Below are 21,153 nucleotides of genomic sequence, written 5' to 3'. Positions count from 1 at the left end.
AGATGGTCGGAGTATGGAGGCAGATAGCAAAAATGAAATTGAAGAAGAAACTGAAGCCATTGAGCGAATAGCTATTGACGCTATTCGGCCATAGCGTGGGTGTACCTAATAAAGTGGCCCATAGCATGGCTGCCTTATTAGCATCGCTGGTAAAATGTGCGGACCAAACGATCAGGACTTTCGCATCTTGTGACACTGGAGTAACTTAAATCCGTCGATTGGTAAGTGTTTGTTTTGCATTAAATGTGGGTATCTAGTTTCAAATGTACATACAGCTAGCGTAAATAGCATGTTAGCATCGATTAGCGTAGCATGTTAGCATCGATTAGCTGGCAGTCATGCTGTGACCAAATATGTCTGATTAGCACATAAGTCAACAACATCAACAAAACTCAGCGTTGTGATTTCGTTGACTTAATCGTTGCAAATGCATCTGCAGGTCATCCATACATCTCTGTGCCATGTCTGTCTTAGCATCGCCGGTAAAATGTGCGGACACTCTGGTACATTCAATGGGGGTCTGGCGGCAGATTTCTTTCCAGTGGTGCAACTTGAATCCCTCCCTGTTAGTGTTGTTACACCCTCCGACAACACACCGACGAGGCACGATGTCTCCAAGGTTCCAAAAAATAGTCGAAAAAACGGAAAATAACAGAGCTGAGACCCGGTGTTTGTAATGTGAAAATGAAAATGGCGGGTGTGTTACCTCGGTGACGTCAAAAGACCAATAAACAGAAAGGCGTTTAATTTGCCAAAATTCACCCATTTAGAGTTCGGAAATAAAAAATACATGGTCTTTTTTCTGCAACATCAAGGTATATATTGACGCTTGCATAGGTTTGGTGATAATGTTCCCCTTTAGAAATAACGTTCAAAATATAAAACATTCTCATGCATTTTAATCCATCCATCCATTTTCTACCGCACCTGTTCAAGAAATAACAATGTTATTCAAAATAATTAGAGACTTATTATACTCTAAAAATGTTGGTCTTACTTAAAAAATGCACATATTTGGTCGTATTCAGTATTCAGGGACGGCGTGGCGCAGTGGGGAGAGTGGCTGTGCGCAACCCGAGCGTCCCTTGTTCAATTCCCACCTAGTACCAACCTCGTCACGTCCGTTGTGTCCTGAACAAGACACTTCACCCTTGCTCCTGATGGGTGCTGGTTGGCGCCTTGCATGGCAGCTCCCTCCATCAGTGTGTGAATGTGTGTGTGAATGGGTAAATGTGGAAGTAGTGTCAAAGCGCTTTGAGTACCTTGAAGGTAGAAAAGCGCTATACAAGTACAATCCATTTATTTATTTATAAAAAATATGATATGGCTCTCAAGGAAATACATTTGAAAGTATTTGGCTTTCATTACTCTCTGTGCCAAAAAGGTTCCCGACCCCTGGCCTAAGGGATCAAAAGTCCGTAATATAATCGCTTACGTGCAGTGATTTCTCCAGATTCTCTGAACCTTTTGATGATTTTACGGCCCATAGATGGTAAAATCCCTAAATTCTTTGCAATAGCTTGTTGATAAATGTTGTTTTAAAACTGTTCGACAAATTGCTTACAAAGTGGTGACCCTTACCCCATCCTTGTTTGTGAATTACTTAGCATTTCATGGAAGCTGTTTTTATACCCAATCATGGCACCCACCTGTTCCCAATTAGCCTGAACACCTGTGGCATGTTCCAAATAAGTGTTTGATGAGCATTCCTCAACTTTATCCGTATTTATTGCCACCTATCCCAACTTCTTTGTCATGTGTTGCTGGCATCAAATTCTAAAGTTAATGATTATTTGCAAAAAAAAAATGTTTATCAGTTTGAACATTTAATATGTTGTCTTTGTAGCATATTCAATTGAACATGGGTTGAAAATGATTTGCAAATCATTTTTTTATGTTTATATTTACATCTAACACAATTTCCCAACTCATATGGCAACGGGGTGTTTTTTAGTTATTGGAGCACATACTTGTTGGTCACAAAACACATTCATGAAGTTTGGTTCCTTTATGAATTGATTACGGGTCTACTGAAAATGTGAACAAATGTGCTGGGTCAAAAGTATACATACAGCAATGTTCATATTTGCTTACATGTCCCTTGGGGAATTTCACTGCAACAAGGCGCTTTTGGTAGCCATCCACAAGCTTTTGCTTACATTTTTGACCACAAAATTGGTGCAGTTCACCTAAATGTGTTGGTTTTCTGACATGGACTTGTTTCTTCAGCATTGTCCACACGTTTAAGTCAGGCCATTCAAAAAAAAAACGTCATTCTAGCTTGATTTAGCCATTCCTTCACCAGGTTTGACGTGTGTTTGGTGTCATTGTCCTGTTGGAACACCCAACTGCGCCCAAGACCCAACCTGCGGGCTGATGATTTTAGCTTGTCCTGAAAAATTTGGAGGTAATCCTCTTTATTCATTGTCCCATTTACTCTCTCTGTAAAGCAGCAGTTCCATTGGCAGCAAAACGGGCCCAGAGCAGAATACTACATCCACCATGCTTGACGGTAGAGCTGGTGTTCTTGGGATTAAAGGCCTCACCTTTTCTCCTCCAAACATATTGCTGGGTGTTGTGGCCAAACAGCTCATTTGTTTGTTTCATCTGACCACAGAACTTTCCTCTGGAAGGTCTTATTTTTGGCCATGTGATGTCAGATGAAACAAAAATTGTGCAGTTTGGCCACAATACCCAGCAATATGTTTGGAGGCGAAAAGGTGACTGAAATGAGATTTTCTTATTCAAAAGGGGATAGCAGGTCCATTCTATGTGACATATTTGATCATTTTGCCACATTGCCATATTTTTGCTGAAAAGATTTAGTAGAGAACATTGAAGATAACAAACCCTATTTCATATGAGTTGGGAAATTGTGTTAGATGTAAATATAAACGGAATAAAATGATTTGCAAATCATTTTCAACCCATATTCAGTTGAATATGCTACAAAGACAACATATTTGATGTTCAAACTGATAAACATTTTTTTTGCAAATAATCATTAACTTTAGAATTTGATGCCAGCAACATTTGACAAAGAAGTTGGGAAAGGCGGCAATAAATACTGATAAAGTTCAGGAATGCTCATCAAACACTTATTTGGAACATCCCACAGGTGTGCAGGCTAATTGGGAACAGGTGGGTGCCATGATTGGGTATAAAAACAGCTTCCATGAAATGCTAAGTAATTCAGAAACAGGGATGGGGTGAGGGTCACCACTTTGTCCACAACTGCGTGAGCAAATAGTCAAACAATTTAAGAACAACGTTTCTCAAAGTGCAATTGCAAGAAATTTAGGGATTTCAACATCTACACTCCATAATATCATCCAAAGTTTCAAAGAATCTGGAGAAATCACTCCACATAAGCGGCATGGCCGGAAACCAACATAGAATGACCGTGACCTTCCATCCCTGTATCTAAAACCGACATCAATCTCTAAAGGATATCACCACATGGGCTCAGGAACACTTCAGAAAACCACTGTCACTAAATACAGTTTGTCGCTACATCTGTAAGTGCAAGTGAAAGCTATACTATGCAAAGCGAAAGCCATTTATCAACAACATCCAGAAACGCCGCCGGTTTCTCTTGGCCCGAGATCATCTAAGATGGACCAATGCAAAGTGGAAAAGTGTTCTGTGGTCTGACGAGTCCACATTTAAAATTGTTTTTGGAAATGTTCGACATCGTGTCATCCGGACCAAAGGGGAAGCGAACCATCCAGACTGTTATCTACGCAAAGTTCAAAAGCCAGCATCTGTGATGGTATGGGGGTGCATTAGTGCCGAAGGCATGGGTAACTTACACATCTGTGAAGGCACCATTAATGCTGAAAGGTACATACAGCTTTTGGAACAACATAACAACATGCCATCCAAGCGGCGTCTTTTTCATGGACGCCCCTGCTTATTTCAACAAGACAATGCCAAGCCACATTCAGCACGTGTTACAACAACCTGGCTTCGTAAAAAAAGAGTGCGGGTACTTTCCTGGCCCGCCTGTAGTCCAGACCTGTCTCCCACCGAAAATGTGTGGTGCATTATGAAGCGTAAAATACGACAGCGGAAACCCCGGACTGTTGAACGACTGAAGCTCTACATAAAACAAGAATGGGAAAGAATTCCACTTTCAAAGCTTCAACAATTAGTTTCCTCAGTTCCCAAACGTTTATTGAGTGTTGTTTAAAGAAAAGGTGATGTAACACAGTGGTGAACATGCCCTTTCCCAACTACTTTGGCACGTGTTGCAGCCATGAAATTCTGAGTCAATCGTACTTATAACAGCGCCGGATATGGTGTACGTGTCGGAGAAGTAAAAGCATTTTTTGACACATTTTCCCCTTTTTGTGTGTGACGCTTCAGGAGCAGAAGCTAGCTAACATGATACCCCCTACACCCCTAAAATAAAAGCCCCTCCCATCGCTAACCCCCCCACCCCCAACCACCACCACCTCTTTGTCCTAGCAACCAGAGCGTGCACCCTGCCAAGATCTGGGTCAACCGTATCAAAACCCAAACTACGGGTGTGAAAAAGACGCAAAAACTGGAGCGTCGCCTTCATTCTCTTGCGGCGCATTTTAGCCCACGGGCACGCGTGTGTCTTCCCGTGGCGACAGGAAGCACAACGGCCAGGGCGCCAGACTCCCATCTTTGATTGCTGTTTTTTTTTTTTCCCAGATTCCCTGTCGCGTGCTGAGTGTAACTCCTGTGTGTGTGTGTGTGGGGTGGGGGGGTGGGTGGGGGGGGTGGTTGGGTTGCTGCGCCTGGAACCAGGGCCAGCTGACAGATGGGGGCGGGTGTGTTGTGTCTGGTCAATATCATCACGGACCAGCGCGCCCAAATATTATCGGGGTCAAAACTCGGGCTGTTTTTCTGGGTTAAACACATGCAGACGAAGAGCCAGCTCAGCAAATGGTGTCAGCCGGCGATTGCGTTGCCCATCCTCCATCAGGTGTGTCTGGACCTCGTCACCTGGGCAGCACACCCAAAGGACGGCGACGACTGAAAGATCGATACTGCCGATTCCAGATCTTTGCGCTCTAATATCGATCCTCAAATCAAAATATCGATTTCTTTTTTCAAACTTTACGTGATACAAACTTTTCCACCGAGGGCCACATACTGAAAAGTCAATAATGGAGGAGCCATATTGATATTTTTTGGTTGAAAAAAATGCAAAATACAGATTTAGCTCTGTTGGTAGAGCGGCCGTGCCAGCAACTTGAGGGTTGCAGGTTCGATCCCCGCTTCCGCCATTCTAGTCACTGCCGTTGTATCCTTGGGCAAGACACTTGACCCACCTGCTCCCAGTGCCAACCACACTGCTTTAAAAATAAAAATTAGATATTGGGTTTCACTATCTATATAGTATACTATATACCAGGGGTCACCAACGCGGTGCCCGTGGGCACCAGGTCACCCGTGAGGACCAGATGAGTCGCCCGCTGGCCTGTTCTAAAAATAGCTCAAATAGCAGCACTTACCAGTGAGCTTCCTCTCTTTTTTAAATTGTATTTATTTACTAGCAAACTAGTGTCTCGCTTTGCTCGACATTTTTAATTCTACGAGAAACAAAACTCAAATAGAATTTGAAAATCCAAGAAAATATTTTAAAGACTTGGTTTTCACTTGTTTAAATAAATTCATTTATTTTTTTACTTTGCTTCTTATAACTTTCAGAAAATTTTTTGGGGAGAAAAAATACAACCTTAAAAATGATTTTAGGATTTTTAAACACATATACCTTTTTACCTTTTAAATTCCTTCCTCTTCTTTCCTGACAATTTAAATCAATGTTCAAGTAATTTTTTTTTTATTGTAAAGAATAATAAATACATTTTAATTTAATTCTTAATTTTAGCCTATGTTTTTTCAAAGAACAATATTTGTGAAATATTTCTTCAAATTTATTATGATTAAAATTAAAAAAAAAATATTCTGGAAAATCTAGAAAATCTGTAGAATCAAATTTTAATCTTATTTCAAAGTCTTTTGAATTTCTTTTACATTTTTCGTTCTGGAAAATCTAGAAGAAATAATGATTTGTCTTTGTAAGAAATATAGCTTGGTCCAATTTGTTATATAGTCTAACAAAGTGCAGATTGGATTTTAACCTATTTAAAACATGTCATTAGAATTCTAAGATTAATCCTAATCAGGAAAAATTACTAATGATGTTCCATAAATTCTTTTTAAAAATTTTTTTCAAAAAGATTCGAATTAGGTAGGTTTTCTCTTCTTTTTTTTGGTTGAATTTTAAAATGTAAAGAGTTAAAATTGAAGAAAAACTATGTTTTAAAATTTAATTTCCATTTTTTTCCTGTTTTCTCCTCTTTTAAACCGTTCAATTAAGTGTTTTTTTTTTTTATCATTTATTCTCTACAAAAAACCTTCCGTAGAAGGAAAAAAAATGTACGACAGAATGACGGACAGAAATACCCATTTTTTATATATATATATATATAGATGTATTTAATAAAGGTAAATTGAGCAAATTGGCTATTTCTGGCAATTTGTTTAAGTGTGTATCAAACTGGTAGCCCTTCGGATTAATCAGTACCCAAGAAGTAGCTCTTGGTTTCAAAAAGGTTGGTGACCCCTGCTACAGTATATACTATATAGTGCTTTGAGTCACTAGAAAAAAAGCGCTATATTAATATTATTCACTTCTCTTCACATATTGTGTCAGCTTTGTATTATAAGTGACTACATGTGCTATTATTGATTATCAGTTTTAAAATTTCAGCTTTGTCTCATTACGTACTGGTTTTTTTTGCTCTTTTTCCTTGCATTTTACTATTGTTTTTCCCCACGTCTGAATAGAATAAAAAAACAAACATAATAATGATTGTTTAACTGCATAACGTTTTGTGTCTAAAATTCTGCATGTACAAAAATATTAATGTTGAGTTACATATTTGACAGTGTTTAAAGTTAGCATTACTTTATTTTTTACTTAACTAAACGCTGTTTATATTTTAACGATATTTCATTTTTATTTTGGAAGCTTTTAATATTCGTCAAGGGTGTCTAAACTGAAAAGTCAAGTGTGGGGTGGCCATTTTGATACTTTTTGACTTAAAAACAAATTCTACTAACAGATATTATATATAGTGAAGGACAAAATGTTGTGTTATTAGTGTATATTATTGTTAATTATCTGTTTAAAAATGGCAGCTTTTTCTCACTACATATCAATTTTTTTTCTTACATTTTACTGTTGTTTTTTGTAAGCATAGAATAACGATACTAATAATAATATGATTGTTTAACTGCATAACCTGTGTGTCAAAAAGTATGCCTGTACAGAAATAATAATGTTGAGTTACATATTTAACAGTGTTTATTATTAATAATTCATAAGTTAGCATTATTAAATTTTGTGCTTAACTAACTAGTTAAATGTTTGTATTTTAGGTACATTTTTATCTTGAAAGCTTTTAACATTTTGGATTAAGTGTATCTGAACTAAAAAGTCAAGCGTGGGGTGGCTTTTTTAATTTAAAAACAAGTTCTATAAACAGATTATATTTATATTTAAAGACAAAACACTGTGTTATAGGTGACCAAGTATATTATTATTATTAGTTTAAAATTTCAGCTTTTTATCATTACATACCTATTTTGCTCTTTTTTTCTTACATTTTACTGTTGTTGTTTTTTCCCATGTAAGAATAAAATTAAATAATAATAATAATATTATGATTGTTTAACTGCATAACCTTGTGTCAAAAATTCTGCCTGTACAAAAATAATAATTTTGAGTTACTTATTTAACAGTATTTATTATTGTTGTTGTGATTTTTAAATTAATTCATAAGTTTTCATTTTATTTTTTACTGAACAAACTAATTAGGCATTATTTATATTTGAAGTTTATTTCATTTTTATTTTGAAAGCTTTTAATATTCGTCAAGGGTACCTAAACTGAAAAGTCAAGTGTGGGGTGGCCTTTTTGATACTTTTTTTTACTTAAAAACTAATTCTATAAAGAGATATTATATATATATATATATATATATATATATATATATATATATATATATATATATATATATATATATAGTGAAGGACAAAATGTTGTGTTATTAATTATCTGTTTAAAATGGCAGCTTTTTCTCACTACATATCAATTTTTTTCTTACATTTTACTGTTGTTTTTTTTAAGAATAGAATAACAATACTAATAATAATATGATTAAGTGCATAACCTGTGTGTAAAAAGTATGCCTGTGCAGAAATAATAATGTTGAGTTACATATTTCACTGTGTTTATTATTAATAATTCATAAGTTAGCATTATTCAATTTTGTAGTTAACTAAATGGTTAAACGTTTGTATTTTAGGTACATTATTATTATTTTTTTTGAAAGCTTGTAATATTTTAGATTAAGTGTATCTGAACTGAAAAGTCAAGTATGGGGTGTTTTTTTTAATTCAAAAACAAGTTTCATAAACAGATGATATTTACATTTAAGGACAAATCATTGTGTTATGGGTGACCAAGTATATTATTATTAATTATTAGTTTTAAAATGTCAGCTTTTTCTCATTACATACCTTTTTTGCTCTTTTTCTTAAATTTTACTGTTGTTTTTTCCCCATGTAAGAATAAAATTAATAATAATAATAATAATATTAATATGATTTTTAACTGCATAACCTTGTGTCAACAATTCTGCCTGTACAAAAACAAGAATTTTGAGTTACATATTTAAGAGTATTTATTATTGTTGTTGTGTTTTTTCAAATTAATCATTCATAAGTTTTCATTAATTTATTTTTTACTGAACAAACTAATTAAGCATTGTTTATATTTGAAGTTTATTTTTAATTTTTATTTTGAAAGCTTTTAATATTTTTGATCAAGGGTGTCTAAACTGAAACGTCAAGTATGGCGTGGCCATTTCAATACATTATTTTATTTAGAAACAAATTCAATCAACAGATTTGATTTATATTTAAAAATAGAACATTGAGTTATAGGTGACAAAGTATATCATTAAGCACTGAAGCTTCTTCCGCTTTTCCGAGATTGGGCATCGGGGGCAGCAGCCTAAGCAGAGAAGCCCAGTCTTCCCAACATGTCCTGGGTCTTTCCTAAGGGAACCGTTCAGGTGGCATCCTGACCAGATGTCCGAACCACCTCATCTGGCTCCTCTCCATGTGGAGGAGCAGCGGCTTTACGCTGAACTCCGTCCGGTCTCACCCTATCTCTAAGGGAGAGACCCGCCACCCGGCGGAGGAAACTCATTGCGGCAGCTTGTACACGTGATCTTGTCCTTTTGGTCATATCCCAAAACTCATGACCATAAGCGAGGATGGGAACGTAGATCGACCGGTAAATTGAGAGCTTCGCCTTCCGGCTCAGCTCCTTCTTCACCACAACAGATCGATACAGTGTCCACATTACTCAAGACGCCGCACCGATCCGCCTGTCGATCTCACGATCCACTCTTCCCCCACTCGTGAACAAGACTCCTAGGTACTTGAACTCCTCCACTTGGGGCAGGGTCTCCTCCCCAACCCGGAGATGGCACTCCACCCTTTTCCGGGCGAGAACCATGGACTCGGACTTGGAGGTGCTGATTCTCATTCCGGCCGCTTCACACTCGGCTGCGAACCGATCCAGTGAGAGCTGAAGATCCCGGCCAGATGAAGCCATCAGGACTACATCATCTGCAAAAAGCAGAGACCTAATCCCGTGGCCACCAAACCGGATCCCCTCAACGCCTTGGCTGTGCCTACAAATTCTGTCCATAAAAGTTATGAACAGAATGGGTGACAAAGGGCAGCCTTGGCGGAGTCCAACCCTCACTGGAAACGGGTCCGACTTACTGCCGGCAATGCGGACCAAGCTCTGACACTGATCATACAGGGAGCGGACTGCCACAATAAGACAGTCGGATACCCCATACTCTCTGAGCACTCCCCACAGGACTTGCCGAGGGACACGGTCGAATGCCTTCTCCAAGTCCACAAAGCACATGTAGACTGGTTGGGCAAACTCCCATGCACCCTCAAGAACCCTGCCGAGAGTATAGAGCTAGTCCAAAGTTCCACGACCAGCACAAAAACCACACTGTTCCTCCTGAATCCGAGGTTGGACTATCCGGCGTAGCCTCCTCTCCAGTACACCTGAATAAACCTTACCGGGAAGGCTGAGGAGTGTGATTCCACAATAGTTAGAACACACCCTCCGGTCCTCCTTCTTAAAGAGAGGGACCACCACCCCGGTTTGCCAATCCAGAGGTACCGCCCCCAATGCCCACGTAATGTTGCAGAGTCTTGTCAACCAAGACAGCTAGTTAAACATTCTTGGGGCTCAAAGAGGGCCTCGCTTGGCTCTACCTAGTACCAACCATAACCAGCAACATTAAAACACAATAGCATAGTAGGCCTAACAATTCCTTAAAAACAAGTCCGTCGTTTTATTTAGCAAGTATATTTATTATTACACACAGTTTGAACAGTGACACTGTGTTTGAATATTTAATTAATTATTTGGCAACACTAAACAAAGCCAGAGTACCATAGCTTGAGACTAATTTTTTTTATGCCCTTTTTGTTGTAGAAAACTCAGTTTTTTTTATAGAAAACCGCAAATTTGCAACATTTAAGATATTTTGAAGTACAATATTTGATGTGAAGTAATTTGAGCCTTCAATAGGTCAGTAAGTCTACATTGATTTTGATTCATTATTATTTTTTGAGCATTGACAGTTTTAAAGAAAAACAGAAAATTAGCCGCGGGCCACAATTGGCGACTTTGGACACCTCTGATCTACGGTAAAGGCATTCATTTGGCCCCAATTCCGGGGCGGGCGGGGTCATCATTTTGCAATGCAATCTGCTGAAAATGATGGAAAGCGTCTCTCTCCGTAGCAACTGACGCTGTGGTCAAAGTTGCAAAAGCCACAAAACAAGACGTTAAGATAAATTAAGATATTCAACACCGTCTTCTGGTAAAGCGATTAGTGCAGCCCCGATTCGTCACGTTTCACGTGTCGGGTAAAACCGTGCCAAATGGGGCCATGTGATTCCCCTTCCTACTGCATGCGCTCAAAAACAATATGACTGAAGAAGTCAGAACAATATCAAATGTTTCTTACATTGTGTAACGTATTTTTTGGACTATAAGTCACAGTTTTTTCATAGTTTGGCCGGGGCTGCGACTCATACTCAGGAGCGACTTATGTGTGAAATTATTAACACATTACCGTAAAATATCAAATAATATTATTTAGCTCATTCATGTAAAAGACTAGACCAGGGGTCGGCAACCCAAAATGTTGAAAAAGCCATATTGGACCAAAAATAAAAAATAAAATGTGTCTGAAGCGGCTTTAAAAATCTAAAAGCCATATTACATACAGATAGTGTGTCGTGAGATATAAATTGAATTAAGAGGACTTAAAGGAAACTAAATGAGCTCAAATATAGCTACAAATGAGGCATAATGATGCAATATGTACATATAGCTAGCCTAAATAGCATGTTAGCATCGATTGATTAGCACTCCACACAAGTCAATAACATCAACAAAACTCACCTTTGTGCATTCATGCACATTCAAATTTTGGTGGACAAAATGAGACAGAAAAAGAAGTGGCATAAAACACATCTTAGAAAGTTGTACATGTAAACCAGGGGTGTCCAAAGTGCGGCACGGGGGCCATTTGCGGCCCACAGCTAATCGTTGACCGGCCCGCCACACATTCTGCAAAAATTGCAAAATTGATAGTATTGCAAAAATCAAAGAAAACCTTTCAAAAAAGTGGCATGAGGTGAAATATAATAAGAAAAAGTGGCAATGTTGACACAAAGCTGCCATGCAGGCAATTTTTTGTTGTTGTTCCTTTTGTCTTTATTTTCTTTTTTTTTTCCATTGCTCCAAAAAAAAAAAGGACAAAAAAATCTTACCATGAATTGATAATTTGAAAAACTTATTCAGATTTTACCATTTAGTGGTCAATTGTACTGAATATGTACTGTACTGTGCAATCTACTAATAAAAGTATCAATTAATCAATCAATCTATGTTATAATGAATTATTACTTAAAAATTATCACTTTGAAATGTTTTATGTGGAAAAAATATTGCATGTGTTGTGTGGTTGCCATATAAAAACAAAGTTTTGACAAAAGAGCATAAAACAAACAAAATAATAGTTCAAACTTAAAATCGACAGATATATCGGAAGTTGATCTTGAAATTTAAGTGTTAAAAGTAAAAAAAAAACAAATAAAAATGTACCACTTTATGAGTGGGGAATATTTCGGATCTCAAATATATTTAGTAGGATTTTATTTAACTTTTCACTGTGATTACTCAAAAATATTAAATATTTAAAATCAATGGTGTCCTGCATTATTGATCTATGAGGGCTTTAATTGCTAAATAAAGGAACTCTCCTGAAGGAATCAATAAAGTAATATCTATCCATCTAAATACTGCATGTTTCAGTTTAACTATAAAAAACAAAGTTGTCTTTGACAGAAAATGCATAAAACCTTATTTGTTTTACTTTATATCAACCTCAAGTTGATATAGAGCTTTACTGTCAGCATTAAATAAAAAATAATAATAATAATTTGACTTATTTTTAAAAAATTTAGTGAGTGAGACCCTCTATGCTCCCCAGGAGCCCTAAGGATTAAAATAAAAAAGCCATATATTTTGTTATGGTTTGAAAATGAAAAATATCAAAATGGCCCCTGCATGCTTAAATTTTTCCGTGTGCGGCCCTCTGTGGAAAAAGTTTGGACACCCCCGATGTAAACAAACTACGGTGAGTTCAAGGACCGTCAAAATTAGTAGGACAAAACGGCACTCGCCAAATACTCGAATCAGTTACGCATGTTTAATATAAACAGTGTGCTTTAATAACAATTAGGGAGGTTTGTGTCATGTTTGTCCTCTTACAGAAAATATATTCAAACAAAAAAATGTATTTTTTTTTCCTCTCATTTTTTTCCATTTTTCATACATTTTTTTGTTGTTTTTGTTTTTTGTCCTGTCCAGCTTCTCAGGCATATCATATAGTTGATGTAGATGCCTATATCGGCTGTTCAGATTTACTTTACAAAAGAGAAGTGTAGGATACTTCTCTTGTTGCCTTATTTGAATTTTTCATACATTTTTGAAAAAGCTCCAGAGAGCCACTAGGGCGGCACTAAAGAGCCGCATGCGGCTCCAGAGCCGCGGGTTGCCGACCCCCGGACTAGACATATAAGATTTCATGGGATTTAGCGATTAGGAGTGACAGATTGTTTGGTAAAGGTGTAACATGTTCTATATGTTATAGTTATTTGAATGACTATTACCATAATATGTTACGTTAACATAGCAGGCACCTTCTCAGTTGGTTATTTATGCCTCATATAACGTACACTTATTCAGCCTGTTGTTCACTATTCTTTATTTATTAGGGACCGATGTCCCTTTGGGACAGAGGACCCTATTGAATTTCTAAGGTTTTAATATTATTATTATTATTTTTTATTGTTATACCACCGCCTCTTTGAGCTGTAATTTGACCCCCTTAACATGCTTCAAAACTCACCAAATTTGACACACACATCAGGATTGGCGAAAATTGCGATCTCATCAAAAAACCAAACCCTGAAACTCAAAATTGCAATCTAGCGGCCCCTAGGAAGAAAACACAGACAAAACTCTCTGTAACTTCCAGCAGTAATGTCGTAGAAACATGAAACGAAAACCACTGTGTAGGTTTCAGTTAGACCTATATTTCATCCACTGACATCCCCCGGCTAAAATCAACAGGAAGTTTGCTATTCCAACTTCAATACAAAAGTTGGCTAAAAAATGACGCTTTTTTTTTCAAACATTATCTCCTCTGAGGCCGTTTGTCGTTTTGGCTTCAAATGAACACAGAAGAGAGATTGAACCCCTCTGATTAAAAGTTGATGAAAGAGTTTGAATTACTACCCCGGTTTGGATTTTATGAGCCTGCAAAGAAGTGAAGTGAAGTGAAGTGAATTATATTTATATAGCGCTTTTCTCAAGTGACTCAAAGCGCTTTACATAGTGACACCCAATATCTAAGTTACATTTAAACCAGTGTGGGTGGCACTGGGAGCAGGTGGGTAAAGTGTCTTGCCCAAGGACACAACGGCAATAACTAGGATGGCACAAGCGGGAATCGAACCTGCAACCCTCAAGTTGCTGACACGGCCACTCTACCAACCGAGCTATGCCGCCCCATTGCGCTGCTGCTGTTGTGCTACCTCTGTCACAAAATGGCTGCTTCCTGCTCAGACAAAACTGTTTCTAACTCACTGTAGGACTGTCATACACTCATCAAACAAAAACCTCAATATGGGGACGGCGTGGCGCAGTGAAGGAGTGGATGTGTGCTACCCGAGGGTCCGTGGTTCAATCCCAACCTAGTACCAACCTCGTCACATCCGTTGTGTCCTGAGCAAGACACTTCACCCTTGCTCCTGATGGGTGCTGGTTAGCGCCTTGCATGGCAGCTCCCTCCATCAGTGTGTAAATGTATGTGTGAATGGGTAAATGTGGAAGTAGTGTCAAAGCGCAGTGAGTACCTTGAAGGTAGAAAAGCGCTATACAAGTACAACCCATTTATCATTTATAGGTCTCACTGAGACTTATATTTCATACACTGACCGCCCCCAACTAAAATCAACAGGAAGTTTGTTATTCCCACTTCAATACAACAACTGCATTACATTCACCATGCATTAGAGTCTCAAAATAGCGGCACCAAGGCATCCTTATAAAATGCCCAAGCCACTTTACAACTGTTATTACTATGAGACTGATGTATAACACATGTGTATACAACTTTTTCTCTGTGTAATAATCCATCCATCCATCTTCTACCGCTTATCTGGGCTTGGGTCGCGGGGGCAACAGCCAAAGCGGTCCCGTCCATCGCTGCTTGCAGCTTTAAATTTTAATTGCCTACAAATGTCTATTCTTGGTGTTGGGTTTTATCAAATACATTTTCCCAAAAAATGCGACTTATACTCCAGTGCGACTTATATATGTTTTTTTTTTTTTCCTTCTTTATTATGCATTTTCGGCAAGTGCGACTTATACTCCGGAGCAACTTATACTCGGAAAAATACGGTATAAGGTGTGTATTGGTCTTATTGAAGTGTCTATGTACAATTTCAGCACATTCTTATCCATCCATCCATCCATTTCCTACCGCTTGTCCCTTTTGGGGTCGCGGGGGTTTCTGGAGCCTCTTTTTAGCGTGATAGTAAATATAATTGTGATCATTTTGGTCACAATAATTGTAATATGAAATGCTCAAACCCTTGCATCTCTATTGTAGACACTGACGCTGCGGAAAACCGAGGCGTTTCCTAAAAAAGATATTTGAAGGGAACATATTTACAACGTATGTGTTCCTTTTCTGTGTGTTTCTTGTGGTGACACACTTTGTGGAAAAAGCAACACAACAGAACCAGTAAATTAGAAGCAGCGCGCCATATGAAAACACAAGTTTGAAGGCAAGAAGAGGTCTTACCTGACTCTTTGGGTGTCTGCCTGCCGTCACCGGAGGAAGTGTGTGTAAGTGTGTGTGTGTGTGTGTGTGTGTGTGTGGGTGTAAGTGTGCGTGTAAGTGTGTGAGAGAGAGAGAGCTACAGTTTTGTGCTGCCGACTTGCTGAGCGTGCGTCGCTGACTGACTAAGCGGGAGGGAATATGTCTGTGAAGTATACACACAAGCCTTAGGGACCCCAACACACACACACACACACACACACACACTATTTCTTCCTTTCTACCTCTTGTCTTTCATTTCCGTCGCATCAGGATTGACCCACCCCCCCTGAAGATGATTTCCAGTTCCTAACCTCCCTCCTCCTCCACGAGTCATTAAATCATAAATAAGTCAGAGAGCGCCGGAAGAAAACAACACACAAAGGCAAAAACAATTTGACGCCTCGGCATTTCCTTTCTTTATTGTCCTCATATCACAGGGCAGACAAGCTTTTTTTAGTTTTATTTATTCTTCTTTCTTTTTTTATGGTTTTTAATCTACAAACCCCATTTCCATTTGAGTTGGGAAATTGTGTTAGATGTAAATATAAACGGGATACAATGATTTGCAAATCATTTTCAACACATATTCAGTTGAATGCACTACAAAGACAAGATATTTGATGTTCAAACTCACAAACTTTATTTTTTTTGGCAAATAAATTAACTTAGAATTTCATGGCTGCAACACATGCCAAAGTAGTTGGGAAAGGCCATGTTCACCACTGTGTTACATCACCTTTTCTTTTAACAACACTCCATAAACGTTTGGGAACTGAGGAAACTAATTGTTGAAGCTTTGAAAGTGGAATTCTTTCCCGTTCTTGTTTTATGTAGAGCTTCAGTCGTTCAACAGACCGGGGTCTCGGCTATCGTATTTTACGCTTCATAATGCGCCACACATTTTCGATGGGGGACAGGTCTGGACTGCAGGCGGGCCAGGAAAGTACCCGCACTCTTTTTTTACGAAGCCACGCTGTTGAAACACGTGCTGAATGTGGCTTGGTGTTGTTTTGCTGAAATAAACAGGGGCATCCATGAAAAAGACGGCGCATAGATGGCAGCATAGATGGCACCAAAACCTGTATGTACCTTTCAGCATTAATGGTGCCTTCACAGATGTGTAAGTTACCCATGCCTTGGGAACTGTTGCAACCACATTCCATCACAGATGCTGGCTATTGAACTTTGTGTCAATAACAGTCTGGATGCTTTGTTTCCCCATGTCGAATATTTCCAAAAACAATTTGAAATGTGGACTCGTCAGACCACAGAACACTTTTACACTTTGCATCAGTCCATCTTAGATGATCTCGGGCCCAAAGAAGCCGGCGGCGTTTCTGGATGTTGTTGATAAATGGCTTTTGCTTTGCATAGTAGAGCTTTAACTTGCATTTACAGATGTAGCGACCAACTATATTTAGTGACAGTGGTTTTCTGAAGTGTTCCTGAGCCCATGTGGTGATATCCTTCAGAGATTGATGTCGGTTTATGATACAGTGCCATCTGAGGGATCGAAGGTCACAGTCATTCAATGTTGGTTTCCGGCCATGCCGCTCATGTGGAGTGATTTCTCCAGATTCTCTGAACCTTTTGATGATATTATGGAGCGTAGATGTTGAAATCCCTAAATTTCTTGCAATTGCACTTTGAGAAACTTGGTTCTTAAACTGTTTGACTATTTGCTCACGCAGTTGTGGACAAAGGGGTGTAACTCGCCCCCTCCTTTCTTGTGAAAGACTGAGCATTTTTTGGGAAGCTATTTTTATACGCAATCATGGCACCCACCTGTTCTTAATTAGCCTGCACACCTGTGGGATGTTCCAAATAAGTGTTTGATGAAAATTCCTCAACTTTATCAGTATTTATTGCCACCTTTCTCAACTTCTTTGTCACGTGTTGCTGTCATCAAATTCTAAAGTTAATGATTATGTTGCGATCCGTTACTCGGATCTTCACATATTGTTTATTGTTCCATTGTCTCATTCTCCGTCAGACCAGCTTACTTCCTGTTTAGTCAGTCAGCTTGGTTACACATTGATTTCACCTGCTCCTTGTTTTCTACACATAGAAAACTATATATAAAAAAGATGTAGGTGGAAAAACTTACTCCTTATATAAACCTTCCTCTTTTCTTTGTTCAGTCTGAGTTCATAATTTGCCTATGAGCAACAGTATCGACTGACTTCACGTATGTATTTTCTCGCTAGCTTTTCACGCTAAGCCTCTGTTTTATTCCAGCTCTCACGCTGATGAATTGTTTTTCCTTTTTGTGTGCCTTTGTGCCAGTTTTAGTTTTTCTGTTTTCTATTCCTAGCTTTTATGCTAGCGCCCTTGGTTTATTTTTGTCTGTCAGCTCCAGTATTTTTGTTCTCCATCCATCCATTTTCTACCGCTTATTCCCTTTCGGGGTCGCGGGGGGCGCTGGTGCCTATCTCAGCTACAATCGGGCGGAAGGCAGGGTACACCCTGGACAAGTCGCCACCTCATCGCAGGGCCAACACAGATAGACAGACAACATTCACACTCAAATTCACACACTAGGGCCAATTTTAGTGTTGCCAATCAACCTATCCCCAGGTGCATGTCTTTGTAAGTGGGAGGAAGCCGGAGTACCCGGAGGGAACCCACGCATTCACAGGGAGAACATGCAAACTCCACACAGATGGATCCCGAGCCTGGATTTGAACCCAGGACTGCAGGAACTTCGTATTGTGAGGCAGATGCACTAACCCCTCTTCCACCGTGAAGCCTCTAGTGTTGACCATTGAGCTATCCTGGGTCCCTATTTTTGTTCTGAGCCTGCTTTTGTTAAGTTTAATAAATCATTTAAACTTACCATTGCTGTGTTCTTGTCGACGCATCCACGGAGGGACAAACCCGGCATTACTATGCCAATCAGTCATTACAGATTATTTGCAAAAAAAAAAAATGTTTATCAGTTTGAACATAAAATATGTTGTCGTAGCATATTCAACTAAATATGGGTTGAAAATTAATTGCAAACCATTGTATTCCGTTTATATTTACTTCTAACACAATTTCTTAACTCATATGGAAACGGGGTTTGTACAAAAGCTTTGACTTTTGTGGTGGTCCAGAAATGATGTCTGACAGTGTGGTGATGTGACGATACCTGACTCCTATTTTGGTTTTAGGGAACTTTAGGAGACACAAAGACTGAATTCAGTGTTCCATCTATATATTTATTATTTGTCTATTTTATGAAGTACATCATGCTAATCAGTATTTAGCGTTCAGCCTGCTAATGTGACATTAGAGAGTTCCTCTGAAAGGATGGGGGGGGATGTGTTTGGGTGGGGTCGCAAAGGGCTGACTCTTTATCTTTAATATGACTAGCAAAATTAGATGTTTCAAAGGGGCTGTATCTTGTTTTTTTCTACAAACCCTGTTTCCTTAGGAGTTGGGAAATTGTGTTAGATGTAAATATAAACGGAGTATAATAATTTGCAAATCGTTTTCAACAAATATTCAGTTGAGTATGCTACAAAGACAACATATTTGATGTTCAAACTAAAAAACATTTTTTTTTTTGCAACTAATCATTAACTTTAGAATTTGATGCCAGCAACACGTGACAAAGAAGTTGGGAAAGGTGGCAATAAATACGGATAAAGTGAAGGAATGCTCATCAAACACTTATTTGGAACATCCCACAGGTGTGCAGGCTAATTGGGAACAGGTGGGTGCCATGATTGGGTATAAAAGCAGCTTCCATGAAATGCTAAGTAATTCACAAACAAGGATGGGGTGAGGGTCACCACTTTGTAAGCAAATTGTCGAACAGTTTTAGAACAACAGTTATCAACGAGCTATTGCAAGGAATTTAGGGATTTTACCATCTACGGTCTGTTAAATCATCAAAAGGTTCAGAGAATCTGGAGAAATCACTGCACGTAAGCGATGATATTACGGACTTTTGATCCCTCAGGCGGTACTGCACCAAAAACCGACATCAGTGTGTAAAGGATATCACCACATGGGCTCAGGGACACTTCATAAAACCCCGGTCAGTAACTACAGTTGGTCGCTACATCTGTAAGTGCAAGTTAAAACTCTACTATGCAAAGCGAAAGCCATTTATCAACAACATCCAGAAACGCTGCCAGCTTTGCTGGGCCCGAGCTCATTTAAGATGGACTGATGCAAAGTGGAAAAGTGTTCTGTGGTCTGACGAGTCCACATTTCAAATTATATTTGGAAACAGTGGACGTGGTCTCTTCTGGAACAAAGAGGAAAATAACCATCCGGATTGTTATAGGCGCAAAGTTCAAAAGCCAGCATCTGTGATGGAATGGGGGTGTATTAGTGCCCAAGGCATGGGTAACTTACACATCTGTGAAGGCACCATTAATACTAAATGGTCCATACAGGTTTTGGAAGAACATATGTTGTCATCCAAGCAACGTTATCATGGACGCCCTTGCTTATTTCAGCAAAACAATGCCAAGCCACGTGTTACAACAGCGTGGTTTTGTAGTAAAAGAGTGCAAGTACTTTCCTGGCCCGCCTGCAGTCCAGACATGTCTCCCATTGAAAATGTGTGGCGCATTATGAAGCGTAAAATATGACAACAAGACCCCGGACTGTTGAACAACTTAAGCTGTACATCAAGTAAGAATGGTAAATAATTCCACTTTTTAAAGCTTCAACAATTAGTTTCCTTAGTTCCCAAACGTTTATTGAATGTTTTTAAAAGAAAATGTGATATAGCACAGTGGTGAACAGGCCCTTTCCCAACTACTTTGGCACGTGTTGCAGCCATGAAATTCTAAGTTAATTCTTATTTGCAAAAAAAATAAAGTTTATGAGATTGAACATCAAATATCTTGTCTTTGTAGTGCATTCAACTGAATATGGGTTGAAAAGGATTTGCAAATCATTGTATTCCGTTTGTATTTACATCTAACACAATTTCCCAATTCATATGGAAACGGGGTTTGTACATTTAAAACACTTCATTGTGGTCTACATCAGTGTTTTTCAAACTTTTTTTGAGCAGAGGCACATTTTTTTCATTGAAAAAATCCAGAGGCACACCACCAGCAGAAATCATTAAAAAATGAAACTCAGTTGACAATAAAAATTTGTTGTGGCAATAGTTGGATATGACTTTAAAGCATAAGCAAGCATGCATCACTATAGGTCTTGTCTCTAAGTAGGTGTACTGTCACCACCTGTCACATCACACCCTGACTTATTTTCACTTTTTTTGCTGTTTTTTAGAATATTTCAGTTGTTTTTATCCTTCTTTGTGGGGACATTGTTTATTGTCATGTCATGTTCGGATGTACTTTGTATTTGCTCCACAATAAGTCTTTGCTGTCGTCCAGCATTCTGTTTTTGTTTACTTTGTAGCCAGTTAGGTTTTAGTTTCATTCTGCATAACCTTCCCTAAGCTTCAATGCATTTTTTTAGGGGCACTCGCCTTTTGTTTATTTTTAGTATAAGCATTAGATACGACTGACAAACCCTTGTCGTCTCACACAACCTGTTCCCAACATCTACAAAGCAATTAACTACCGGCTGCCACCTACTGATATGGAAGAGTATTACACGGCTACGCTGCCGAGCTCTAGACAGC

General features: G+C 38.5%; 1 protein-coding gene and 1 long non-coding RNA gene across 4 annotated transcripts in view; one reads left to right on the top strand and one right to left on the bottom strand.

Annotated features, from left to right (window-relative positions):
- Positions 1-21,153, top strand: part of LOC133555037 (uncharacterized) — a 51,483-nt gene that overhangs the window by 7,565 nt on the left and 22,765 nt on the right. The gene's annotated exons all lie outside the window — the stretch shown is intronic.
- hs3st1l2 (heparan sulfate (glucosamine) 3-O-sulfotransferase 1-like 2) overlaps positions 1-21,153 on the bottom strand; it is a 39,554-nt gene that overhangs the window by 11,700 nt on the left and 6,701 nt on the right. Inside the window, exon 1 of one of the 2 annotated variants that reach the window (XM_061904441.1) lies at positions 15,534-15,770. The exons of the other annotated variant lie outside the window; for it this stretch is intronic. The gene's annotated coding sequence lies outside the window, so the exon portion shown is untranslated. Of the gene's footprint in view, positions 1-15,533; positions 15,771-21,153 lie in introns of those variants that run through there. 2 annotated transcript variants of the gene reach the window in all.

Source organism: Nerophis ophidion, linkage group LG01 (assembly GCF_033978795.1).
Source record: "Nerophis ophidion isolate RoL-2023_Sa linkage group LG01, RoL_Noph_v1.0, whole genome shotgun sequence".
In the NCBI taxonomy this organism is placed as follows: Eukaryota; Metazoa; Chordata; class Actinopteri; order Syngnathiformes; family Syngnathidae; genus Nerophis; species Nerophis ophidion.
This window is presented reverse-complemented; position numbering and strand designations above follow the sequence as displayed.